The sequence below is a fragment of the Lepisosteus platostomus genome, chromosome 19, assembly GCF_059453375.1.
Source record: "Lepisosteus platostomus isolate fLepPlt1 chromosome 19, fLepPlt1.hap1, whole genome shotgun sequence".
NCBI classification, from domain to species: Eukaryota; Metazoa; Chordata; class Actinopteri; order Semionotiformes; family Lepisosteidae; genus Lepisosteus; species Lepisosteus platostomus.
The window spans coordinates 9,248,300-9,261,375 of NC_142629.1; positions in this window are offsets into that span (position 1 = coordinate 9,248,300).

Here is a 13,076-nt window from a genome sequence, read left to right on the forward strand (position 1 = left end):
CAATCTGAAAAAACGCGTTTATCTCGGGCTGAAAAACACGTTTTGAAAAGTCTGCTGCTCCTGCCCCATAAGTTACATGGGGGTAGCCAAAGTTGCAGAAACATGTTTATTTCTGCTGAAATACACGTTTTGACACTTTCTGCACACTGGGGTTAAGAGCTTTGGCAGTGAGCTCCTCTTTGCCTAGCAGTTACATTGGGATTCAGCAATCTGAAAAAACGTGTTTATCTCGGGCTGAAAAACACGTTTTGAAAAGTCTGCTGCTCCTGCCCCATAAGTTACATGGGGGTAGCCAAAGTTGCAGAAACATGTTTATTTTTGCTGAAATACACGTTTTGACACTTTCTGCACACTGGGGTTAAGAGCTTTGGCAGTGAGCTCCTCTTAGCCTAGCAGTTACATTGGGATTCAACAATCTGAAAAAAACGCGTTTATCTCGGGCTGAAAAACACGTTTTGAAAAGTCTGCTGTTCCTGCCATACAAGTTACATCTGGGTGACCAAAGTTGCAGAAACATGTTTATTTTTGCTGAAATACACGTTTTGACACTTTCTGCACACTGGGGTTAAGAGCTTTGGCAGTGAGCTCCTCTTAGCCTAGCACTTACATTGGATTTCAACAATCTGAAAAAACGCGTTTATCTCGGGCTGAAAAACACGTTTTGAAAAGTCTGCTGCTCCTGACCCATAAGTTACATGGGGGTAGCCAAATTTGCAGAAACATGTTTATTTCTGCTGAAAAACAGGTTTTGACACTTTCTGCACACTGGGGTTAAGAGCTGAGGCAGTCAGCTCTTCTGAGCCTAGCAGTTACATTGGATTTCAACAATCTGAAAAAACGCGTTTATCTCGGGCTGAAAAACACGTTTTGAAAAGTCTGCTGCTCCTGCCCCATAAGTAACATGGGGGTAGCCAAAGTTGCAGAAGCATGTTTATTTCTGCTGAAATACACGTTTTTACACTTTCTGCACACTGGGGTTAAGATCTGAGGCAGTGAGCTCTTTTGAGCCTAGCAGTTACTTTGGATTTCAACAATCTGAAAAAAACGCGTTTATCTCGGGCTGAAAAACACGTTTTGAAAAGTCTGCTGTTTCTGCCATACAAGTTACATCTGGGTGACTAAAGTTGCAGAAACATGTTTATTTCTGCTGAAATACACGTTTTGACACTTTCTGCACACTGGGGTTAAGAGCTTTGGCAGTGAGCTCCTCTTTGCCTAGCAGTTACATTGGGATTCAACAATCTGAAAAAACGCGTTTATCTCGGGCTGAAAAACACGTTTTGAAAAGTCTGCTGCTCCTGCCCCATAAGTTACATGGGGGTAGCCAAAGTTGCAGAAACATGTTTATTTTTGCTGAAATACACGTTTTGACACTTTCTGCACACTGGGGTTAAGAGCTTTGGCAGTGAGCTCCTCTTAGCCTAGCAGTTACATTGGGATTCAACAATCTGAAAAAACGCGTTTATCTCGGGCTGAAAAACACGTTTTGAAAAGTCTGCTTTTCCTGCCATACAAGTTACATCTGGGTGACCAAAGTTGCAGAAACATGTTTATTTTTGCTGAAATACACGTTTTGACACTTTCTGCACACTGGGGTTAAGAGCTTTGGCAGTGAGCTCCTCTTAGCCTAGCACTTACATTGGGATTCAACAATCTGAAAAAACGTGTTTATCTCGGGCTGAAAAACACGTTTTGAAAAGTCTGCTGCTCCTGTTCCATAAGTTACATGGGGGTAGCCAAAGTTGCAGAAACATGTTTATTTTTGCTGAAATACACGTTTTGACACTTTCTGCACACTGGGGTTAAGATCTGAGGCAGTGAGCTCTTCTGAGCCTAGCAGTTACTTTGGATTTCAACAATCTGAAAAAACGCGTTTATCTCAGGCTGAAAAACACGTTTTGAAAAGTCTGCTGCTCCTGCCCCATAAGTTACATGGGGGTAGCCAAAGTTGCAGAAACATGTTTATTTCTGCTGAAATACACGTTTTGACACTTTCTGCACACTGGGGTTAAGAGCTTTGGCAGTGAGCTCCTCTTTGCCTAGCAGTTACATTGGGATTCAACAATCTGAAAAAACGTGTTTATCTCGGGCTGAAAAACACGTTTTGAAAAGTCTGCTGCTCCTGCCCCATAAGTTACATGGGGGTAGCCAAAGTTGCAGAAACATGTTTATTTCTGCTGAAATACACGTTTTGACACTTTCTGCACACTGGGGTTAAGATCTTAGGCAGTGAGCTCTTCTGAGCCTAGCAGTTACATTGGATTTCAACAATCTGAAAAAACGCGTTTATCTCGGGCTGAAAAACAAGTTTTGAAAAGTCTGCTGTTTCTGCCATACAAGTTACATGGGGGTGACCAAATTTGCAGAAACATGTTTATTTCTGCTGAAATACACGTTTTGACACTTTCTGCACACTGGGGTTAAGAGCTTTGGCAGTGAGCTCCTCTTTGCCTAGCAGTTACATTGGGATTCAACAATCTGAAAAAACGTGTTTATCTCGGGCTGAAAAACACGTTTTGAAAAGTCTGCTGCTCCTGCCCCATAAGTTACATGGGGGTATCCAAAGTTGCAGAAACATGTTTATTTCTGCTGAAATACACGTTTTGACACTTTCTGCACACTGGGGTTAAGATCTTAGGCAGTGAGCTCTTCTGAGCCTAGCAGTTACATTGGATTTCAACAATCTGAAAAAACGCGTTTATCTCGGGCTGAAAAACACGTTTTGAAAAGTCTGCAGTTTGTGCCATACAAGTTACATGGGGGTGACCAAAGTTGCAGAAACATGTTTATTTCTGCTGAAATACACGTTTTGACACTTTCTACACACTGGGGTTAAGAGCTTTGGCAGTGAGCTCCTCTTTGCCTAGCAGTTACATTGGGATTCAACAATCTGAAAAAACGTGTTTATCTCGGGCTGAAAAACACGTTTAGAAAAGTCTGCTGCTCCTGCCCCATAAGTTACATGTGGGTAGCCAAAGTTGCAGAAACATGTTTATTTCTGCTGAAATACACGTTTTGACACTTTCTGCACACTGGGGTTAAGATCTTAGGCAGTGAGCTCGTCTGAGCCTAGCAGTTACATTGGATTTCAACAATCTGAAAAAACGCGTTTATCTCGGGCTGAAAAACACGTTTTGAAAAGTCTGCTGCTCCTGCCCCATAAGTTACATGGGGGTAGCCAAAGTTGCAGAAACATGTTTATTTCTGCTGAAATACACGTTTTGACACTTTCTGCACACTGGGGTTAAGAGCTTTGGCAGTGAGCTCCTCTTTGCCTAGCAGTTACATTGGGATTCAACAATCTGAAAAAACGCGTTTATCTCGGGCTGAAAAACACGTTTTGAAAAGTCTGCTGCTCCTGCCCCATAAGTAACATGGGGGTAGCCAAAGTTGCAGAAACATGTTTATTTCTGCTGAAATACACGTTTTGACACTTTCTGCACACTGGGGTTAAGATCTGAGGCAGTGAGCTCTTCTGAGCCTAGCAGTTACATTGGATTTCAACAATCTGAAAAAACGCGTTTATCTCGGGCTGAAAAACACGTTTTGAAAAGTCTGCTGCTCCTGTCCCATAAGTTACATGGGGGTAGCCAAACTTGCAGAAACATGTTTATTTCTGCTGAAATACACGTTTTGACACTTTCTGCACATTGGGGTTAAGAGCTTTGGCAGTTAGCTCCTCATAGCCTAGCAGTTACATTGGGATTCAACAATCTGAAAAAACGCGTTTATCTCGGGCTGAAAAACACGTTTTGAAAAGTCTGCTGTTCCTGCCATACAAGTTACATCTGGGTGACCAAAGTTGCAGAAACATGTTTATTTTTGCTGAAATACACGTTTTGACACTTTCTGCACACTGGGGTTAAGAGCTTTGGCAGTGAGCTCCTCTTAGCCTAGCACTTACATTGGATTTCAACAATCTGAAAAAACGCGTTTATCTCGGGCTGAAAAACACGTTTTGAAAAGTCTGCTGCTCCTGTCCCATAAGTTACATGGGGGTAGCCAAATTTGCAGAAACGTTTATTTCGGCTGAAAAACAGGTTTTGACACTTTCTGCACACTGGGGTTAAGAGCTGAGGCAGTCAGCTCTTCTGAGCCTAGCAGTTACATTGGATTTCAACAATCTGAAAAAACGCGTTTATCTCGGGCTGAAAAACACGTTTTGAAAAGTCTGCTGCTCCTGCCCCATAAGTTACATGGGGGTATCCAAAGTTGCAGAAACATGTTTATTTCCGCTGAAATACACGTTTTGACACTTTCTGCACACTGGGGTTAAGATCTTAGGCAGTGAGCTCTTCTGAGCCTAGCAGTTACATTGGGATTCAACAATCTGAAAAAAAGCGTTTATCTCGGGCTGAAAAACACGTTTTGAAAAGTCTGCTGTTTCTGCCATACAAGTTACATGGGGGTGACCAAAGTTGCAGAAACATGTTTATTTCTGCTGAAATACACGTTTTGACACTTTCTGCACACTGGGGTTAAGAGCTTTGGCAGTGAGCTCCTCTTTGCCTAGCAGTTACATTGGGATTCAAGAATCTGAAAAAACGTGTTTATCTCGGGCTGAAAAACACGTTTTGAAAAGTCTGCTGCTCCTGCCCCATAAGTTACATGGGGGTAGCCAAATTTGCAGAAACATGTTTATTTCGGCTGAAAAACAGGTTTTGACACTTTCTGCACACTGGGGTTAAGAGCTGAGGCAGTCAGCTCTTCTGAGCCTAGCAGTTACATTGGATTTCAACAATCTGAAAAAACGCGTTTATCTCGTGCTGAAAAACACGTCTTGAAAAGTCTGCTGCTCCTGCCCCATAAGTAACATGGGGGTAGCCAAAGTTGCAGAAACATGTTTATTTCTGCTGAAATACACGTTTTTACACTTTCTGCACACTGGGGTTAAGATCTGAGGCAGTGAGCTCTTCTAAGCCTAGCAGTTACTTTGGATTTCAACAATCTGAAAAAAACGCGTTTATCTCGGGCTGAAAAACACGTTTTGAAAAGTCTGCTGCTCCTGTCCCATAAGTTACACGGGGGTAGCCAAAGTTGCAGAAACATGTTTATTTCTGCTGAAATACACGTTTTGACACTTTCTGCACACTGGGGTTAAGAGCTTTGGCAGTGAGCTCCTCTTTGCCTAGCAGTTACATTGGGATTCAACAATCTGAAAAAACGTGTTTATCTCGGGCTGAAAAACACGTTTTGAAAAGTCTGCTGCTCCTGCCCCATAAGTTACATGGGGGTAGCCAAAGTTGCAGAAACATGTTTATTTTTGCTGAAATACACGTTTTGACACTTTCTGCACATTGGGGTTAAGAGCTTTGGCAGTGAGCTCCTCATAGCCTAGCAGTTACATTGGGATTCAACAATCTGAAAAAACGCGTTTATCTCGGGCTGAAAAACACGTTTTGAAAAGTCTGCTGCTCCTGCCCCATAAGTTACATGGGGGTATCCAAAGTTGCAGAAACATGTTTATTTCTGCTAAAATACACGTTTTGACACTTTCTGCACACTGGGGTTAAGATCTTAGGCAGTGAGCTCTTCTGAGCCTAGCAGTTACATTGGATTTCAACAATCTGAAAAAACGCGTTTATCTCGGGCTGAAAAACACGTTTTGAAAAGTCTGCTGCTCCTGCCCCATAAGTTACATGGGGGTAGCCAAAGTTGCAGAAACATGTTTATTTCTGCTGAAATACACGTTTTGACACTTTCTGCACACTGGGGTTAAGAGCTTTGGCAGTGAGCTCCTCTTTGCCTACCAGTTACATTGAGATTCAACAAACTGAAAAAAAGTGTTTATCTCGGGCTGAAAAACACGTTTTGAAAAGTCTGCTGCTCCTGCCCCATAAGTAACATGGGGGTAGCCAAAGTTGCAGAAACATGTTTATTTCAGCTGAAATACACGTTTTTACACTTTCTGCACACTGGGGTTAAGATCTGAGGCAGTGAGCTCTTCTGAACTAGCAGTTACATTGGATTTCAACAATCTGAAAAAACGCGTTTATCTCGGGCTGAAAAACACGTTTTGAAAAGTCTGCTGCTCCTGCCCCATAAGTAACATGGGGGTAGCCAAAGTTGCAGAAACATGTTTATTTCTGCTGAAATACACGTTTTGACACTTTCTGCACACTGGGGTTAAGAGCTTTGGCAGTGAGCTCCTCTTTGCCTAGCAGTTACATTGGGATTCAAGAATCTGAAAAAACGTGTTTATCTCGGGCTGAAAAACAAGTTTTGAAAAGTCTGCTGCTCCTGCCCCATAAGTTACATGGGGGTAGCCAAAGTTGCAGAAACATGTTTATTTCTGCTGAAATACACGTTTTGACACTTTCTGCACACTGGGGTTAAGAGCTTTGGCAGTGAGCTCCTCTTTGCCTAGCAGTTACATTGGGATTCAACAATCTGAAAAAACGCGTTTATCTCGGGCTGAAAAACACGTTTTGAAAAGTCTGCTGCTCCTGCCCCATAAGTTACATGGGGGTATCCAAAGTTGCAGAAACATGTTTATTTCTGCTGAAATACACGTTTTGACACTTTCTGCAACTGGGGTTAAGATCTTAGGCAGTGAGCTCTTCTGAGCCTAGCAGTTACATTGGATTTCAACAATCTGAAAAAACGCGTTTATCTCGGGCTGAAAAACAAGTTTTGAAAAGTCTGCTGCTCCTGCCCCATAAGTTACATGGGGGTAGCCAAAGTTGCAGAAACATGTTTATTTCTGCTGAAATACACGTTTTGACACTTTCTGCACACTGGGGTTAAGAGCTTTGGCAGTGAGCTCCTCTTTGCCTACCAGTTACATTGAGATTCAACAATCTGAAAAAAAGTGTTTATCTCGGGCTGAAAAACACGTTTTGAAAAGTCTGCTGCTCCTGCCCCATAAGTAACATGGGGGTAGCCAAAGTTGCAGAAACATGTTTATTTCTGCTGAAATACACGTTTTTATACTTTCTGCACACTGGGGTTAAGATCTGAGGCAGTGAGCTCTTCTGAGCCTAGCAGTTACATTGGATTTCAACAATCTGAAAAAACGCGTTTATCTCGGGCTGAAAAACACGTTTTGAAAAGTCTGCTGCTCCTGCCCCATAAGTAACATGGGGGTAGCCAAAGTTGCAGAAACATGTTTATTTCTGCTGAAATACACGTTTTGACACTTTCTGCACACTGGGGATAAGAGCTTTGGCAGTGAGCTCCTCTTTGCCTAGAAGTTACATTGGGATTCAAGAATCTGAAAAAACGTGTTTATCTCGGGCTGAAAAACACGTTTTGAAAAGTCTGCTGCTCCTGCCCCATAAGTTACATGGGGGTAGCCAAAGTTGCAGAAACATGTTTATTTCTGCTGAAATACACGTTTTGACACTTTCTGCACACTGGGGTTAAGAGCTTTGGCAGTGAGCTCCTCTTTGCCTAGCAGTTACATTGGGATTTAACAATCTGAAAAAACGCGTTTATCTCGGGCTGAAAAACACGTTTTGAAAAGTCTGCTGCTCCTGCCCCATAAGTTACATGGGGGTATCCAAAGTTGCAGAAACATGTTTATTTCTGCTGAAATACACGTTTTGACACTTTCTGCACACTGGGGTTAAGATCTTAGGCAGTGAGCTCTTCTGAGCCTAGCAGTTACATTGGATTTCAACAATCTGAAAAAACGCGTTTATCTCGGGCTGAAAAACACGTTTTGAAAAGTCTGCTGTTTCTGCCATACAAGTTACATGGGGGTGACTAAAGTTGCAGAAACATGTTTATTTCTGCTGAAATACACGTTTTGACACTTTCTACACACTGGGGTTAAGAGCTTTGGCAGTGAGCTCCTCTTTGCCTAGCAGTTACATTGGGATTCAACAATCTGAAAAAACGTGTTTATCTCGGGCTGAAAAACACGTTTAGAAAAGTCTGCTGCTCCTGCCCCATAAGTTACATGTGGGTAGCCAAAGTTGCAGAAACATGTTTATTTCTGCTGAAATACACGTTTTGACACTTTCTGCACACTGGGGTTAAGATCTTAGGCAGTGAGCTCGTCTGAGCCTAGCAGTTACATTGGATTTCAACAATCTGAAAAAACGCGTTTATCTCGGGCTGAAAAACACGTTTTGAAAAGTCTGCTGCTCCTGCCCCATAAGTTACATGGGGGTAGCCAAAGTTGCAGAAACATGTTTATTTCTGCTGAAATACACGTTTTGACACTTTCTGCACACTGGGGTTAAGAGCTTTGGCAGTGAGCTCCTCTTTGCCTAGCAGTTACATTGGGATTCAGCAATCTGAAAAAACGTGTTTATCTCGGGCTGAAAAACACGTTTTGAAAAGTCTGCTGCTCCTGCCCCATAAGTTACATGGGGGTAGCCAAAGTTGCAGAAATATGTTTATTTTTGCTGAAATACACGTTTTGACACTTTCTGCACACTGGGGTTAAGAGCTTTGGCAGTGAGCTCCTCTTAGCCTAGCAGTTACATTGGGATTCAACAATCTGAAAAAAACGCGTTTATCTCGGGCTGAAAAACACGTTTTGAAAAGTCTGCTGTTCCTGCCATACAAGTTACATCTGGGTGACCAAAGTTGCAGAAACATGTTTATTTTTGCTGAAATACACGTTTTGACACTTTCTGCACACTGGGGTTAAGAGCTTTGGCAGTGAGCTCCTCTTAGCCTAGCACTTACATTGGATTTCAACAATCTGAAAAAACGCGTTTATCTCGGGCTGAAAAACACGTTTTGAAAAGTCTGCTGCTCCTGTCCCATAAGTTACATGGGGGTAGCCAAATTTGCAGAAACATGTTTATTTCTGCTGAAAAACAGGTTTTGACACTTTCTGCACACTGGGGTTAAGAGCTGAGGCAGTCAGCTCTTCTGAGCCTAGCAGTTACATTGGATTTCAACAATCTGAAAAAACGCGTTTATCTCGGGCTGAAAAACATGTTTTGAAAAGTCTGCTGCTCCTGCCCCATAAGTAACATGGGGGTAGCCAAAGTTGCAGAAACATGTTTATTTCTGCTGAAATACACGTTTTTACACTTTCTGCACACTGGGGTTAAGATCTGAGGCAGTGAGCTCTTCTGAGCCTAGCAGTTACTTTGGATTTCAACAATCTGAAAAAAACGCGTTTATCTCGGGCTGAAAAACACGTTTTGAAAAGTCTGCTGTTTCTGCCATACAAGTTACATGGGGGTGACCAAAGTTGCAGAAACATGTTTATTTCTGCTGAAATACACGTTTTGACACTTTCTGCACACTGGGGTTAAGAGCTTTGGCAGTGAGCTCCTCTTTGCCTACCAGTTACATTGAGATTCAACAATCTGAAAAAAAGTGTTTATCTCGGGCTGAAAAACACGTTTTGAAAAGTCTGCTGCTCCTGCCCCATAAGTAACATGGGGGTAGCCAAAGTTGCAGAAACATGTTTATTTCTGCTGAAATACACGTTTTGACACTTTCTGCACACTGGGGTTAAGAGCTTTGGCAGTGAGCTCCTCTTTGCCTAGAAGTTACATTGGGATTCAAGAATCTGAAAAAACGTGTTTATCTCGGGCTGAAAAACACGTTTTGAAAAGTCTGCTGCTCCTGCCCCATAAGTTACATGGGGGTAGCCAAAGTTGCAGAAACATGTTTATTTCTGCTGAAATACACGTTTTGACACTTTCTGCACACTGGGGTTAAGAGCTTTGGCAGTGAGCTCCTCTTTGCCTAGCAGTTACATTGGGATTTAACAATCTGAAAAAACGCGTTTATCTCGGGCTGAAAAACACGTTTTGAAAAGTCTGCTGCTCCTGCCCCATAAGTTACATGGGGGTATCCAAAGTTGCAGAAACATGTTTATTTCTGCTGAAATACACGTTTTGACACTTTCTGCACACTGGGGTTAAGATCTTAGGCAGTGAGCTCTTCTGAGCCTAGCAGTTACATTGGATTTCAACAATCTGAAAAAACGCGTTTATCTCGGGCTGAAAAACACGTTTTGAAAAGTCTGCTGTTTCTGCCATACAAGTTACATCTGGGTGACCAAAGTTGCAGAAACATGTTTATTTCTGCTGAAATACACGTTTTGACACTTTCTGCACACTGGGGTTAAGAGCTTTGGCAGTGAGCTCCTCTTTGCCTAGCAGTTACATTGGGATTCAACAATCTGAAAAAACGTGTTTATCTCGGGCTGAAAAACACGTTTAGAAAAGTCTGCTGCTCCTGCCCCATAAGTTACATGTGGGTAGCCAAAGTTGCAGAAACATGTTTATTTCTGCTGAAATACACGTTTTGACACTTTCTGCACACTGGGGTTAAGATCTTAGGCAGTGAGCTCGTCTGAGCCTAGCAGTTACATTGGATTTCAACAATCTGAAAAAACGCGTTTATCTCGGGCTGAAAAACACGTTTTGAAAAGTCTGCTGCTCCTGCCCCATAAGTTACATGGGGGTAGCCAAAGTTGCAGAAACATGTTTATTTCTGCTGAAATACACGTTTTGACACTTTCTGCACACTGGGGTTAAGAGCTTTGGCAGTGAGCTCCTCTTTGCCTAGCAGTTACATTGGGATTCAGCAATCTGAAAAAACGTGTTTATCTCGGGCTGAAAAACACGTTTTGAAAAGTCTGCTGCTCCTGCCCCATAAGTTACATGGGGGTAGCCAAAGTTGCAGAAACATGTTTATTTTTGCTGAAATACACGTTTTGACACTTTCTGCACACTGGGGTTAAGAGCTTTGGCAGTGAGCTCCTCTTAGCCTAGCAGTTACATTGGGATTCAACAATCTGAAAAAAACGCGTTTATCTCGGGCTGAAAAACACGTTTTGAAAAGTCTGCTGTTCCTGCCATACAAGTTACATCTGGGTGACCAAAGTTGCAGAAACATGTTTATTTTTGCTGAAATACACGTTTTGACACTTTCTGCACACTGGGGTTAAGAGCTTTGGCAGTGAGCTCCTCTTAGCCTAGCACTTACATTGGATTTCAACAATCTGAAAAAACGCGTTTATCTCGGGCTGAAAAACACGTTTTGAAAAGTCTGCTGCTCCTGTCCCATAAGTTACATGGGGGTAGCCAAATTTGCAGAAACATGTTTATTTCTGCTGAAAAACAGGTTTTGACACTTTCTGCACACTGGGGTTAAGAGCTGAGGCAGTCAGCTCTTCTGAGCCTAGCAGTTACATTGGATTTCAAAAATCTGAAAAAACGCGTTTATCTCGGGCTGAAAAACACGTTTTGAAAAGTCTGCTGTTTCTGCCATACAAGTTACATCTGGGTGACCAAAGTTGCAGAAACATGTTTATTTCTGCTGAAATACACGTTTTGACACTTTCTGCACACTGGGGTTAAGAGCTTTGGCAGTGAGCTCCTCTTTGCCTAGCAGTTACATTGGGATTCAACAATCTGAAAAAACGTGTTTATCTCGGGCTGAAAAACACGTTTTGAAAAGTCTGCTGCTCCTGCCCCATAAGTTACATGGGGGTAGCCAAAGTTGCAGAAACATGTTTATTTTTGCTGAAATACACGTTTTGACACTTTCTGCACACTGGGGTTAAGAGCTTTGGCAGTGAGCTCCTCTTAGCCTAGCAGTTACATTGGGATTCAACAATCTGAAAAAACGCGTTTATCTCGGGCTGAAAAACACGTTTTGAAAAGTCTGCTGTTCCTGCCATACAAGTTACATCTGGGTGACCAAAGTTGCAGAAACATGTTTATTTTTGCTGAAATACACGTTTTGACACTTTCTGCACACTGGGGTTAAGAGCTTTGGCAGTGAGCTCCTCTTAGCCTAGCACTTACATTGGGATTCAAAAATCTGAAAAAACGTGTTTATCTCGGGCTGAAAAACACGTTTTGAAAAGTCTGCTGCTCCTGTTCCATAAGTTACATGGGGGTAGCCAAAGTTGCAGAAACATGTTTATTTTTGCTGAAATACACGTTTTGACACTTTCTGCACACTGGGGTTAAGATCTGAGGCAGTGAGCTCTTCTGAGCCTAGCAGTTACTTTGGATTTCAACAATCTGAAAAAACGCGTTTATCTCGGGCTGAAAAACACGTTTTGAAAAGTCTGCTGCTCCTGTCCCATAAGTTACATGGGGGTAGCCAAAGTTGCAGAAACATGTTTATTTCTGCTGAAATACACGTTTTGACACTTTCTGCACACTGGGGTTAAGATCTTAGGCAGTGAGCTCTTCTGAGCCTAGCAGTTACATTGGATTTCAACAATCTGAAAAAACGCGTTTATCTCGGGCTGAAAAACAAGTTTTGAAAAGTCTGCTGTTTCTGCCATACAAGTTACATGGGGGTGACCAAATTTGCAGAAACATGTTTATTTCTGCTGAAATACACGTTTTGACACTTTCTGCACACTGGGGTTAAGAGCTTTGGCAGTGAGCTCCTCTTTGCCTAGCAGTTACATTGGGATTCAACAATCTGAAAAAACGTGTTTATCTCGGGCTGAAAAACACGTTTTGAAAAGTCTGCTGCTCCTGCCCCATAAGTTACATGGGGGGTATCCAAAGTTGCAGAAACATGTTTATTTCTGCTGAAATACACGTTTTGACACTTTCTGCACACTGGGGTTAAGATCTTAGGCAGTGAGCTCTTCTGAGCCTAGCAGTTACATTGGATTTCAACAATCTGAAAAAACGCGTTTATCTCGGGCTGAAAAACACGTTTTGAAAAGTCTGCAGTTTGTGCCATACAAGTTACATGGGGGTGACCAAAGTTGCAGAAACATGTTTATTTCTGCTGAAATACACGTTTTGACACTTTCTACACACTGGGGTTAAGAGCTTTGGCAGTGAGCTCCTCTTTGCCTAGCAGTTACATTGGGATTCAACAATCTGAAAAAACGTGTTTATCTCGGGCTGAAAAACACGTTTAGAAAAGTCTGCTGCTCCTGCCCCATAAGTTACATGGGGGTAGCCAAAGTTGCAGAAACATGTTTATTTCTGCTGAAATACACGTTTTGACACTTTCTGCACACTGGGGTTAAGAGCTTTGGCAGTGAGCTCCTCTTTGCCTAGCAGTTACATTGGGATTCAACAATCTGAAAAAACGCGTTTATCTCGGGCTGAAAAACACGTTTTGAAAAGTCTGCTGCTCCTGCCCCATAAGTAACATGGGGGTAGCCAAAGTTG